Below are 15281 nucleotides of genomic sequence, written 5' to 3'. Positions count from 1 at the left end.
AGCCTCATACTTTGTGATGACGTAAGACACAGTAGATCAAACATTGGGTGTGGGGACTGGCTATTGGGAATATTGACCTGCTTTTAAAAGTGTTGTGGCTAAGAGAGAAAAACAGTACAGATCACACAGCAGTGACACCGTTAAATGCTTTCTGTAGATTTCAGTTAATTTTAAACACCATTGTTTAGAGAAAAACCATGAAAATATGTCCTCATGGCAGCCCAATTCAGAATTTTGTTTCATTAATTGATTCATTAACAGCTTTGAAAAATATCTGATATGAAAAGATCTGATTGATCAAAAGACCAATTAGTGGAAAAAGATCAGAATTGGGCTGCCTGTCTAAACGCAGCCAAAGTAGCTAATTGACCGCTGAAAATAGAGTATGTAGACTAAATAATGTATTTGTATATTGCATGAAAGAATGACCTAATTTCATATTTATAAAAGCTTATATCTAGATTTTTATTTTGCATTAACTACTGGATGTCCATACTATCGTCGTAAAACCATGTACGACGGTTACAATGGCCCTCCATGTTCTTTTAGGCACAGCTTTTCTGTTCAGGGTTGTGGGGTATTTCAGTTTTTTATGCATTTAAGTAACGCCAGCAGAGCCTCTGTGCACACAGTACAAAAAAGTGATATCATGATGTAAGATTTATATATTGTAACAAATATGTGAACGTGATTAAAAAGGAAAACACCATTATGTTACTGTTTGTTTACTAGAGACAAAGCATTGGTGTACAGTAGGCTAAGTACACTGAAAGCAGAAAAAGGGGGTTTGCTTTTATGAGAGGGAGACAGTCAAAGGACAAAAGCTATTATATTTCAATATATCAAATATACAAAATAAGTTAAATATTTAAAAACATAGTAGAAAAAAATAAATAAAAAGAACAGAGGTGCATAAAATCCCTTGCCTCCAGTTGTTGGTTTCGACTTGCCATAAAAATCTGAGTTTAACAAAATTACTTCAATAAAGCCGAGGCACTTCCTATTCGGCAGCTCCATCCTCTTGTGTAGGCTCATAGCGTTGAAGCTAAGGAAGTGTGTAAAAACAGATTTTGTTAGTTTTGAAAAGTTCAAGCCTACCATGTATAGATCATCACACTCAATGAAAAGTAATCATAGGCAGGCCTACCCTGTTCTTGAGTCCTTTGTTCTCCTCGGCCAGCAGCTCACACCTCTGCTTCATGTCTCTTAGCTCCTGCTGGAGTGCCTCAGTGTCTGCAGACTCCTGGCCAGCCGCACCCAAGTGCTGTTTGAGGAAACTGGATCTTATTAAAGAAATTACAGTGTGCTGAGGGAGGAATTCAACCCATTCTCAACCTTACTGTCATTGAAAATGTGTTATTTTTATATTTTAGAAAAGCATCCCATCATGAGCTGTGACAGTCAACACTTGCTCGGTCATCTGTGTGAGCGTGTTAGGTTGCTAGACCACTAAAGGCAACAGAAAGGTCAGACTCTGAATGGGAGGAGGGGTCTCAGTGAAGTTTCATCACCTTCCAAAAACATAGCTATGCATGTCTACATTATGTAGGAAATATTCATTACAAAAACAGAAACTATCTGGCCTCTCACTACAGAGCACCAATAGAGAACACTAGGTATCGTTAGCAGTAAGACTAACTAGTATCTATAGGCTTATATACTACAGGACGCTGACTAGGACTGAGGTCACTACAGGTTAAGTTAGTAATAGGCCTCTCCTAGGGTAGGTTACTACACAGGGAAAGGTATACACCCCAGCTGCAAGTAAAAGTTAGAGTTTAAAAGGAATAAGTAGATCCCACTCAAAAGCCCCACACCCAGTGAGGACAAGCTCAGTAGCCAGGGAGTAAGAATACAATAAGAGGGTAGGTCCGGTCTATCCTACGCCAGTCAGTAATAACATACAGGCTGAGCAAAACTACATGCAGCGGAGTGACAAACCACACGTGTGCCGCCGGGTTCATTAATTAAAAACGGTGAACTTTCAAACCACGACATTTGGCGCCCAACGTGGGGCCCCGAGTGGAAATCGAAATCTAACCTATAACTGCAGATAAGAGGTATACAAACCAAAGCTCTTGACAGCCACATTCCTCATAGAAAGTAAAGCTTCTCACCTACCTAAAAAATAACTATGGCAGGAGGAGGTCCGGAAGATGAGGATCTCAGGGAGCTCCAGCATCACACCTACCGAACCATGTCAGCATCTAGGCTGACCAGCCATAGGCCACACTACCCAGAGACCACCTGGTGACCTTCTGGGCTCCGTGGAAGGAACTAGACAAGCGTCATAGGGAGGCTATGAAGTTGGTAGTGGGCAGCACAGGACGACAGGCGTTCTGGAGTAGCGGAGCACCTCCCGTTCAGTGGTTCGGGAGGTATATAAGAATATTAACAGTTAGGAACTGGACTATCTTCGCGGTAGTACCAGGGCCTGACGAACCAGCCGCAGAACTCCTCGTGGAGGTGGCGTGCCTGACGAGATACATGGGCGTCCACCACCCTGGAGTGATAGGGCTCATACCGACCAGAGAGGGTGAGCACTAAGGTTGGTTAGGGAGAAAATGACGAGGTTAGGCCAAGGGAATGGGGGAAATATCTTTGACTCTGCAACAGCTGAGGTGGCCTTCGGGGAAACACAGGAAGAGTCAGGCGACGAGGGCTCAGGCAGCCTAAGACGCTCCCCGTCGGCTAACACCATTTATCAGCCACGACAGAGCGCAGAGAACCCCGAGACACCATCAGCCCCCCAGCCAAACCTGTACCCTGAGTTGACGGCCGTGCACCCGGCCCTGCAACCAGTACTAGACATCATACAAAGTGCCAGGGCACAGTTAAGCCAACGACACTCGGGGCAAGGGCAAGAACACCCCAGCCCGAGCAGGAGGTGGACAGAGAGTCCACAGGTAGGGTCAGCCAAGAGGAAAGCGACCCAGGAGGAAGTGATGCTGAGGAGGAAGAGGTAGCAGGGGGAAGAAGGGAACCTCAAATGCCCGATAGATTCCCAGTGCCCGAGTGGGCACCCCTGCAGCCCCGGCCAGACCATATCAGGCCCTTCCCGGATGCACCACAAACCTTCCCAGGGCCACCAGGGCCCACGGGACTAGACAGTGGGTCCCTATTTGGGTGGGGACCCCTTAGGGAAAGTGACCCCCGGGGTGGAGCCCCGGAACCTAGCCCCCACCCACTAGACAGGGCCCTAGAGGCCAGGTTCGCTAGTCTGGAGCTAGGGGCCAGGAACAGAACAATCTTCCGCCAAGACCGAGGGGGGCACTAGGCTCATCGTCGAGGAGGGAGATATATTCCACACTCCACACTCCCACGGAAGACCTAGTCAACTCAGCCAATGCCCAGCATAGGCATGGGGGAGGGATAGCGGGGGCCATCACGGCCCGCTCCACCCAGGAGTGGTATGAGCAGGAAGTCATGGAGGGGCGGGCACACCCCATACCCGTAGGGCACTGCGTGCCAGGACCAGTAGACTGGCGGCGCCAGGAGCAGGCAGTTAGACTCCTCCATGCGGTAGGCCCAGACACCACAGGCGGGCGCATGGGAGAAATACAATTTTGAAGGCTCCTGCACAGGACCTATAGGAGTGTCTACAACTATCTGGCAAGAGACTGCACAATGGCGGTCCCCATGATAAGTGCAGGCCTCTTTGCTGGGAACCTGGGAAACGCCAGGTCATCCCTGGAAATAGCGCTGAGGGCCCTGGCCGATTGGGACCAGGAGCACCCCTCCCCGGGGAGTAGGCATATAGTGATAGTAATCACCCTAGGAACCCAGGTTACCACGGGGGAGCTAGGGGCATGGACCCAACCTATTGAGCCGCAGCCCCATCGGAACTTTAGAAGACCAAGGGCCCCCAGGGCAGCCCTGGCCACCCTAAGCGGAGAGGTATACAGTGACTACCCAGAGTTGGGACCATGGTATGGCCAAGCAACCTACCCGGTAGCAGGCCCCTGGACCACACAAGCCCCAGAGGTGGACCCAAGAACTAGGGTTAGGACTAGGCCAGTAACTTGGTCAAAAAGGGCGGTAACAAGGGTGTCCCACAGCCCTACGGCACTGGACATCCTTTAGCACCCGACCATGCAACACCCTGAAATAATGGAGCAGCTCACTAGGGGCTACACCGCCATGTTAGAGGAATGCCTTAAGGACGCTCAGGACATGGATAGGGTCAGGTTTACCGACCCCCCCCCGCGCCTGAACGACCACCAGTCCCCAGACGGACACAGACACCCCACGCCTCACCAGGAAGAGGACAGAGTGAGGAAAGAAATAGGGAGAGTGACCTCTCGGGAGGATCCGGTGGATCAGATTGGGAGGATGATTATTACCTCTTCACCCCCCGGACCCCGAACAGAGGGAGAGAGGACTCAGTAAGAAATAGAGTCCTGGTAAGACCCAGGGCAGAGCCCCTGGATTATATGACAGGGTCAGCTAGGCGAGACGGGTCCGCTGAATCAAGGGGCAGCAGGGCCAGTCAGCAGGGTGGGGCGGATAGAGGTAGCATTAGGTCCCCGTATACGGGGAGTGTTACCTCCGCCCCCTCTGGAACCGCAGTAACTCCCCCAGTCAGCCTGAAGAAAGATCTTAAACTCTTAAAGGAAATGATCCCCAGGTATAAGGACGGGGAGGACAAGCAGATGTATGCACTAACAGTGTTAGAGCAGTGCCATGCATTAGGGATTGACACATCCTCAGGTTCGGTGTTCTGCAACAAAGAAATGCGCACTAGAATGCGAGGGAAGCTTGAAGATGCCGTAGATAACCTGGGGATGAGGAAAACAGGCAGGCAACAGGCCAAAGAGAGACAGAGCCGATAGGGCCTCAGGCCTCCCATGGATGATGTGCTTTGCACACGCAGAGGAGGTAATAGGATCAGAGGAAGCCCCGGAGATCATCCAGGCAGAAAACGCAGAACACCCCTGCGGGGACCAATTAATGACCTTACACCCAGATCTGACACAGGGTGAATGGGATATCCTCTGGAGAGGAATCCAAGCAAAGGAAACAAGACTGAATAGGACTAGGAAAGCAGCCAGGCCGCAGAAAGAACAGAATAGGCAATCAGAGGGTAGTAGCTCCTCCTCCACCTCTACACCCTCTGCTAGGGAGCGTAGAGAAGGCCGAAGAGACAATAGGCCCCCAAGAAGCCCGGCTGCGGCTCAAAACAACCCCACCACCCCCGCAAACTCAGAAAAAGCAATGGGACAAGAAGGGAGCGGATAGCGCGCCCCCAAGTCAGGCAAACCCGCGTTCTTAACTAAGGAAGAGTTTGCTAAACTGTCAGAAGAAGAGAAGTCAGCCAGGTGGGAAAAGTTTGCCAAATGGAAGGCAGACAACCCAGATAAAAAATAGGAAGGTGCAAACTGGGAATCAGGAACCTTGGAGAAAAATGTAATGGTAAAATTAGACGGGTTAGACTACTTAATAGACACAGGAGCAGCATCTAGTATGACCACTGAACCAGGGACCCCAGTGGGTAGTGCGAAAGTACTATTTCCTGATGGTAGGATAGTTAAGATGCCAACAGTAGAAAAACACGGGAAAGAGATGTTACTAGGCACAGAAAATCTCCTAAGCTTGTGGGACGCAAAAGACCTAGTCAGCGAGGGAGTGATTAAAATAATGCATTATAAACCTGTGCAGGTACAGGAAGAAATGGACAGGGTGGAAAGAGAATCTGCCCTGCCACCTAGCGAACTATTAAAGGTACTGAATGTACTTAGGAACATACCAATTCAACAGTATAAAAACGACTGCGGACAGTTAGGCCCAGACTATGCCCATACAATTAAGGAAGGGGTACACAAGGCAGTGCCCCAATATAAAATTCATCAGAAACACCTAGGGGAGATTAGGATAAGCTTAGCAGAGCTGGAAGCTCAAGGGAAAATTAGGGAAGAGCCTAACCCAATAACCAACACACCCATGCAAGTAGTTCCCAAACCAGATGGGACGTGCAGGATGGTGTTTAACTTTAAAGCACTAAATAGACTGACAACGGCCCACAAAGGGAGCTACATAGATCCAAACCAGGCTTTAAGCCGCGAAGTTCAAAGCGTGGGAAAAAAGTTGCGGCTTATAGTCCGGAATTTACAGTAAACCCAACCCTGGATTGGTATATAGGTGATACCGCCAGGGTAGGTATCAAGGTCGTGAGGAGAGATGGTGACATCTGGATATCCAGATGGGTTAGCCCTCTTAGAAAACTAGACCAAGGAAAAATAGGGGCCAACCAGACTAAGGCCCAATGGGAAAAATATGAATTAATGAGGCCCAACCAGACAGGATTTTACTTGAGCAATCTGCCCTGCACAGGGTGTGGCATAGGGACCAGTGAGGTTAGCTACCATGGTCCAGCGAATAGCATAGTGAAACATGTCCAAATGATGGACGATGACTGGGGTGCACCTGAAGGAAGGAGCAGGGTTGGACGCTGCACCTTCTGCAGGCACTGCACAGATTTCCTTGTGCCCAGGTTGCAACTATATGTAGATTACTACCCCACTCAGCTGGAACCTAAAAAATGTGTCTGCATCTGGCAACACGATGGTCGACTGATGGAAGGGAACTGTGAGAAATGCAAACATGCCAAGAGCAGTAGGCTCAGGCTGCTGGCAGGTGGTACCCTTGCCCCAGTAAGAATAGAAATAGCACTCTGGCCTGTAAATAAAGAGTTGGCAGACAGAGCTGGGATTATGTATAAATACGCCCTGTCATTATGCCATAGGCTAACATATGACGGCCTTTGGGTAAGGAGGGAGAATGGCTCCTGGGAAGGGCTGACGCTTAGGGACCTGTTGAAGGAACAGCTAGGGAACCATGTTGGGTGGATCTAGGTGAACCTGGACCTAGATCAGAATCAGGAAAAATCAGGACACACAGGAATCACCACCAGGGGCTGGTGGGCGAGTAGAGCCCACATAGTTAGGGAATGTCACAATGGGAAGTTCCTTAGGAAACAAACTGAGTATACAGTCATGGGTCGTGCCCAAGAGGAGACCGTGCACGCCCCCACAGGGGACCTGACTAGCAGGCCCAAGATCAAGGTACATGCTGGTTGGCAGCTGTACATAGCAGAACTAAAAGGGGTCGAGTGCGTGATGGCAGCAAATATGCTGGTAGATAGCTTTGCAAAGCCTGGAGAGGGTGCAGTAAACCGCAGGAAAAGGACTTTGCACACCTCTGTAAGTAAGTATAGAGAAGAAACAGGATCAAAGGAAATGCCTAGGACAATGCTGGGAAAAGTAGCCAACATGTTTAAAATTAGGCCCTCAAGCAATGACCCAGGAGAAGGGCCTAGTTCAGGAAAAGTGACAAAGCACCTTTGGGTGCCAAGTATCCTGAAAAGAAAAAACGCTAGGATAAAAGGACTAACTCTGTCCCTCTCCTCATTCTCTTAAAGGATGGAGAGGGAGGAAGAGGAGAAGGCCCACAAGGACAGATACCGAAGGTTGTATGTAGGATGGGGATGGTGGCTACTATAGCTATCCACCCTCATAATAATACCCGCTAGTGTATTTGTAGGAATGGGAATTACTAGTCATCATAGGAGACAGCACCTAGAGCAAATGTCAAACATAGAAGTGAGCCAGCAAGAGTGTGAACAAAATCTAGTAGTGTTTAAGGCCTTCACTAAACGCATATGCGTTGAGGTGTGGTGTAGTCTGGACAATGGAACAACAGGTAATAACACCTGTGAAGGATGTCTATCGACAAGGCTCCAAGGAAAATGGAATGAGTCATGGTGTGTGTGTGTATATATATATATATATATGGAACACATGTAAGCCCTTTACTATTGCCCTTCCAGGTGTGTGTGTGTGTGTGTGAATGAGTCATGGTCATGGTGTGACAATAGCTCCTGCCCAGATTTTGGGGATAACCAAAACACTTCCTCCATAGGGGGGAATAGCACGGTCTCCCATAACACCACGACCTGGGCTATCCTATGGAAAAGGATAGAAGGACTAGAATTATACAGATGGAATGTCACTAGTGCTACAACAAAAGTGGTAGTGACCCAAACCTGTTTTAACGGAGTAACAGTTCAGAATTATAAAGGAGGCCAATGGAAAGGTCTCTTAGGGACCCAGGAAGTAGAGGTAAAGTTCATACAGTGCCTTGCGAAAGTATTCGGCCCCCTTGAACTTTGACCTTTTGCCACATTTCAGGCTTCAAACATTAAGATATAAAACTGTAATTTTGTGTGAAGAATCAACAACAAGTGGGACACAATCATGAAGTGGAACGAAATGTATTGGATATTTCAAACTTTTTTAACAAATAAAAAACTGAAAAATTGGGCGTGCACAATTATTCAGCCCCCTTAAGTTAATACTTTGTAGCGCCACCTTTTGCTGCGATTACAGCTGTAAGTCGCTTGGGGTATGTCTATCAGTTTTGCACATTGAGAGACTGACATTTTTGCCCATTCCTCCTTGCAAAACAGCTCGAGCTCAGTGAGGTTGGATGGAGAGCGTTTGTGAACAGCAGTTTTCAGTTCTTTCCACAGATTCTCGATTGGATTCAGGTCTGGACTTTGACTTGGCCATTCTAACACCTGGATATGTTTATTTGTGAACCATTCCATTGTAGATTTTGCTTTATGTTTTGGATCATTGTCTTGTTGGAAGACAAATCTCCGTCCCAGTCTCAGGTCTTTCGCAGACTCCATCAGGTTCTTCCAGAATGGTTCTGTATTTGGCTCCATCCATCTTCCCATCAATTTTAACCATCTTCCCTGCCCCTGCTGAAGAAAAGCAGGCCCAAACCATGATGCTGCCACCACCATGTTTGACAGTGGGGATGGTGTGTTCAGGGTGATGAGCTGTGTTGCTTTTACGCCAAACATAACGTTTTGCATTGTTGCCAAAAAGTTCAATTTTGGTTTCATCTGACCAGAGCACCTTCTTCCACATGTTTGGTGTGTCTCCCAGGTGGCTAGTGGCAAACTTTAAACAACACTTTTTATGGATATCTTTAAGAAATGGCTTTCTTCTTGCCACTCTTCCATAAAGGCCAGATTTGTGCAGTATACGACTGATTGTTGTCCTATGGACAGAGTCTCCCACCTCAGCTGTAGATCTCTGCAGTTCATCCAGAGTGATCATGGGCCTCTTGGCTGCATCTCTGATCAGTCTTCTCCTTGTATGAGCTGAAAGTTTAGAGGGACGGCCGGGTCTTCGTAGATTTGCAGTGGTCTGATACTACTTCCATTTCAATATTATCGCTTGCACAGTGCTCCTTGGGATGTTTAAAGCTTGGGAAATCTTTTTGTATCCAAATCCGGCTTTAAACTTCTCCACAACAGTATCTCGGACCTGCCTGGTGTGTTCCTTGTTCTTCACGATGCTCTCTGAGCTTTAAACGGACCTCTGAGACTATCACAGAGCAGGTGCATTTATAAGGAGACTTGATTACACACAGGTGGATTCTATTTATCATCATTAGTCATTTAGGTCAACATTGGATCATTCAGAGATCCTCACTGAACTTCTGGAGAGAGTTTGCTGCACTGAAAGTAAAGGGGCTGAATAATTTTGCACGGCCAATTTTTCTTTATGTTTGAAGCCTGAAATGTGGCAAAAGGTCGAAAAGTTCAAGGGGGCCGAATACTTTCGCAAGGCACTGTATATGAAGCTATCCAAGAAAAAGAACCCTGGGAAGGAGTTACATGCTATACTAATAACACAGCTAACGGAACGCAGACTGGGAACGAAACTTCATCAAAGGAAAGCACAGGTCGTAATGACACGGTGTGTATGAAAGGGCCATCCAAGATAAGAGTGAGGAGTAAAACAAAAGGGCACTCAGAAGAACAGAAGTGGTTACAGGATATAATACTGTACCTGCACCCAGGAAATAGATCTGCCTGGGACACTAGGATGTTCGGTAACCATACGCATGGCATATTAAACCAATATAGCAGTAATAGAACCTACAAGTACCCGGGGTACGAGGTTGGGAAAACGGCCCAATGAATGGGTGGCATAGATATGAGTACGGTGTTGCAGGAAATCAGATGCCCGGGGAAAGGGATAGAAATGGAAGGCTTATGAACTATAAGACAAATGGGTGGACCTGCATAACTATAGTAAACACCTCCACCACCGTGAAGCCAAGGGTAAATCGGGGTGACCAATGGGTGACCATAGACCTACAAAGCCTAGCAGAAAACATAACCTCGATAAATGGCACTTACCACAAGAGTTTAGCCATGGCTAAAAAACTATGTGGAAAACAACCAAATTGGGAATGGCATCCTAGAGTAACCTATCCCTTAACAAGGAAAGATAGGAAGAACAGCCAGCATTGGTGGGATAAGTGGACTAAGCCCCCAGCTAATAAAACGGAGGCATGGGCCAGATACCACTGCCTGGCTGCACATGGAAACCTAAAAGAATCAGGAATACCCCCATTTTAACCGATGGTCAGGGTCATACTACCCCACAGTCAGTGAGATGGGCGTAGCAGCGACTCAGAGCACCCCCTCTAGTTACCAGGTAACCTACGGGGTACCCATAGGTAGAGGTACCATACGCCAAAAGGGAAGATGCCTGCCTAGGCACCTAGCTACAGGAAAGATGACAACAATAAGGAACCTGGCACAGTAGGAAAAGAACCCAGACCCAAGAGGTTCTACGAACCTACTTACTAAACCCCGCCCCAGAAAGAACAGAAGGAAAGTTGAGGTAGACCTGGTATATGGCCTAGTGGTAAACATGACCCACAAGATGGGGAATCTAAGGATAGAAGTAACCTCTAACCCAGAGAAAGAGGAGCCGGACAAGCTGGGGCAGAGTAAATGAAGCAGAGAAAGGGTAGGAAGCACCACTAATCTGTAACCCTCTTGCAACCCTGAATAGGAAGAAGATGGCCTAATGGGCCGCCAAGCTCAGAAACGCTTGGATGAACATTATGATAATATGATCAAATTAAGAGGACAATTATGTAAACACTCTCAACCTAGATGGGAGGTGATCCAGGCTAGAACCCCTGGTAATTGTTTAAGGGGATGTAGTCAATGTGGCAGAAATTTGGAAGATGTATTCCATGGCATACTGGTACTCCAGTTCCAACCAGTGAAAGCGGTTTGCTACCACTGCTTGGAGAGGGAGACCAAGTGGCCCGTGGTTAAATGCTTTAGGGTGGGGCATGATGGGGAAATAGAGGAAGTGCGCATGGCCTTAAGATTACAATTTAAATATATGGGAGAAATTGTGACTTGGGATAGAGCAACGGGGGTAATTAACCTGAAGGGGGTTACTGGAGAAAGGTACTCTACATCCTGGGTTGATGACCAATTTGTTCTATCCACAGGATCAGCAATCCGGGGATAACCCTTCCTGTGGCAGATGCAGAGGGTAAACAGAAAGCAAGATAAAATATGTAACTAGAGATGGAGGGTTTAGTGAGGAGGAGAACCTGTGTAAAGGTTGCTTCCTCCTAAACACTAGATCAGGAATGGAAAGGAGCAATTATGCTTCATTTACAGGAAATTGGCCAAGGGACCAATCTTTTAGAACGCTTATGCTTAATGGCGCTATAACTTGGAAATGTAAAACAGCAAATGAAGAATATGTAATCTTGCATGTTATCTTAGCCCATGAGAGGGGCGGAAAAAGATACAATTATGTTATGTGCTTAGACGGGGAAATGGGGACATGTAGGGGAACTAAGTTCCTGGGGGAAGTAAAAAAGAAGAGAAAGAACTCAAATCCTGGAGAGGGTGAGGCGGAACCACCAAAAAAAGGATTTGAGACAAGACTTCCTGCCTCCGCCTACGCAGAGACAGCCTGAAGAGGAAGAAGAGCCCGGAAACTATCACACACGGAAACTGGGTGATGAAGCTTGGCAGCAGCTAATGAAAGATCTGTGCCTAAACTAGCTAATGTACCAGTCATGGACCTAGTGAAATGGATGGTTTAGGAAACTAGCTAACGTATGGATTGGTTAGGAATAGTATAAAAGGAGCCGACTGACTACAGTTCGGCGCGAATCATCGTGAAGAAGGACCCAATTAGTAATATTGGAAACTTAACTACTGATACTACTCTCAATTCAAACGAAACAAACATCGACTCTAACGCATAGACTTATATACTCTCGAGATCTTGACAAGCTACTGCACTTAAACAAGTGAAAAGAGTAAAAGTGTCTTGGTGGAGTTCTTGACTCGTCTCAAGTAGAGGACAAAGCTATCAGCGGAGATAACATCTAGAGGGTAGAAGTTAATAGCTAGACTTAGCATAAGTGGCTATTTTACCGCCGCATCTAGATAACCATAACCATCCATCTCGACTCGGCTCCTTGACTTCTGATTAAGGTAATTACCTGTGTTTTGTATAAACTGTTATTGCCTATGCAAAGGAGTTAAATGATTTAAGAAAAGTATATACATAGGACTATATAAGGATTGCAGCTCTGCTTGTTATGCTTCTTGGTGTGATAAAAGGAAAATGACGTAAAGTGTATAACTGTTGAAAGCTTAAATAAAACAGATCAACAACTGCTTTAGGGGCAAGAGAACATCTCGACACTTGACCTGAAAGTCATAGTTGATCTATCTATTAAAACGAACCTTGAAACTATCTGGCCTCTCACTACAGAACACCAATAGAGAACACTAGGTATCGTTAGCAGTAAGACTAACTAGTATCTATAGGCTTAGATACTACAGGACGCTGACTAGGACTGAGGTCACTACAGGTTAAGTTAGTAATAGGCCTCTCCTAGGGTAGGTTACTGCACAGGGAAAGGTATACACCCCAGCTGCAAGTAAAAGTTAGAGTTTAAAAGGAATAAGTAGATCCCACTCAAAAGCCCCACACCCAGTGAGGACAAGCTCAGTAGCCAGGACACATGGAGTAAGAATACAATAAGAGGGTAGGTCCGGTCTATCCTACGCCAGTCAGTAATAACATACAGGCTGAGCAAAACTACAGGCAGCGGAGTGACAAACCACACGTGTGCCGCCGGGTTCATTAATTAAAAACGGTGAACTTTCAAACCGCGACAGTACATATTTTACTCATCCCTTTACATTTGTGTATAAGGTAGTAGTTGTGAATTTGTTAGATTACTCGTTAGATATTACTGCATAGTCGGAACTAGAAGCACAAGCATTTCGCTACACTCACATTAACATCTGCTAACCATGTGTATGTGACCAAAAAAAATTAGATTTTTTACTTCCAATTTATTCAGGGTTCAGTAATTAGCTAGTTCATCCATGATGCTGCTAGATGTTTGCTTGCACCATTTTGCCCAAGAAAGGGAAGGAACAATACCCTGTCCATCCATACCTCCCTTGATGTAATCACTGTTAATAAAACATGATTGGACAGGTGACCTCAAGGGCTCCACCACATAGCTTTCACCTGTCCAGTCATTTCTAATCAATGATTCCATCAATGAATCTAATTCTAGCTTAATGGGACTAGTATGATTGCTAGAAATAGTATAGCCTTCCTTGCAGTGTACTGGGAAAACTGAGTATTGTACCTCGGTAATAAACTAACTTGCTACGGGTTTAGCTAGCCAGCCAGTAACGGACTAAACTCCATGGTGAAGTTTGTTTCTGATTTACTTTACCAACTGAGTGTAGCCGAGACCAGGATTTGTGGTAATCTAGCTCAGACTACATCGATTCGCACAAGGTCAATACTTTAAACTATAAAAGTTGTACCCATGTTAGCGTGCCTTTGTTTGCTTTAAATCCATACTTTTCAATAGACGTTAATTCAAATACAACCACCGACTGTTTGCTCATTGCTCTAAAATGGCAACTCATCGCAAATGCGCACGTGCCAATTTAATCTCAACAAGGAAACAATCCGTGGTGGTATCAATATTACCCCAATGGCAGTACAATGTGAAGATAAACTACAACTGCTTCGTCAACTGAAATCTCCATCACACTGTACGCTGTTTCATGGCGACGTTATCGGGTCGAACGGTAGTCTCACGCTGAACTGCGCATGTGTACGCCATCAACCCAAAGGCACTCCTTTAATATAGATGTTTTTGACGAAAATTAAAACATGTCAGTTTGTCACTTTCACGAAATTGGACTAATAACATGATGTTCAACTACTTAAGATATTGTCTCGAATCTAGTTTGTGCCTTTAGATTTCAAGAAAATTAACAACTACGGAAAACATTTTCACTCATCTCATTTACATCCCAAACCCCGGCCTATCCGGTTTGGTCTGTTTCGCAAGCTTTCTCGGAAGTCTCGCGATGTTGTGCCTCTGGGTTTGGAAACTGACTGACTATACCCGTGGTATTTGATTACCGTTTATTGAAAAAGTATGATTTTTAGTAAACAAAGAAAGTCACGCAACTACAGAGGACAAACATAGGTACACGGTGGGCGTTTCATTATTATTATTTTTAAGTATTGACCTTGAGCGAATCGATGTAGTTGAGACTACATTCCACAAAGCCTGGCTCGGCTCCACTCAGTTGGTGAAATTCATCAGAAAATTCCTTCATGGATTGGAGTTTAGTCCGCTACCTAGCCAGCTAACTAGCAAATGTGTAAAGGGCTAAATTAGCACACTAACGCGTTCTAAAATTACATATGGGAACATTTTTCAAGCTCTCCTGGTTGTGGAACAAAGCCATTTTTGTATTTTACACACTACATCGTTACTCACGCCAATGTAAAACATTATGTATGCAGTCCACTTACTCTGTAGTGTGCCATTATGAAGTTAAATTTAGGCTTTACTGCTAACACATTCTTACTACTCTCACCGCCTACAACAGGCAGGTTTTTCCCTGTTAGCCTTGAAGTCAACACAAGCGCGCTCGTGCTTAGAGCATGCGCAGTGTAGTTTATTTCTAATACTTTCTACTGTCTTTCTGCCCTCTGCTGGTGATCTTGTAGGCTTCACACAGACAATTTTCACATTTTATTTTATTTATTTCACCATTATTTAACCAGGTAGGCTAGTTGAGAACGAGTTCTCATTTGCAACTGCGACCTGGCCAAGATAAAGCAAAGCAGTTCGACATATACAACAACAGAGTTACACATGGAATAAACAAAAATATAATCAATAATACAGTAGAAAAATCTATATACAGCATGTGCAAATGAGGTAGGATAAGAAGCAATAAATAGGCCATGGTGGAGAAGTAATTACAATATAGCAATTAAACACTGGAATGGTAGGGTGTGCAGAAGATGAATGTGCAAGTACTGGGGAGCAAAGGAGCAAGATAAATAAATAAATACAGTATGGGGATGAGGTAAATT

General features: G+C 45.7%; 2 long non-coding RNA genes across 2 annotated transcripts; one reads left to right on the top strand and one right to left on the bottom strand.

Moving 5' to 3' along the window:
• Positions 1–573: 573 nt before the first annotated feature.
• Positions 574–14848, bottom strand: LOC115176959 (uncharacterized). The gene is made up of 3 exons (XR_003872313.1): positions 14712–14848; positions 1148–1264; positions 574–1045 (listed from the first exon to the last, which is right to left on the bottom strand). It is a non-coding gene; the product is annotated as an uncharacterized LOC115176959 (long non-coding RNA).
• On the top strand, positions 7090–12594 carry LOC115176966 (uncharacterized). The gene is made up of 2 exons (XR_003872315.1): positions 7090–7203; positions 11335–12594. It is a non-coding gene; the product is annotated as an uncharacterized LOC115176966 (long non-coding RNA).
• Positions 14849–15281: the final 433 nt, after the last annotated feature.

Source organism: Salmo trutta, chromosome 3, assembly GCF_901001165.1.
Source record: "Salmo trutta chromosome 3, fSalTru1.1, whole genome shotgun sequence".
NCBI lineage: Eukaryota > Metazoa > Chordata > Actinopteri > Salmoniformes > Salmonidae > Salmo > Salmo trutta.
The sequence above is the reverse complement of the archived record's forward strand: the minus strand, read 5'-3'. Positions and strand labels throughout refer to the sequence as shown.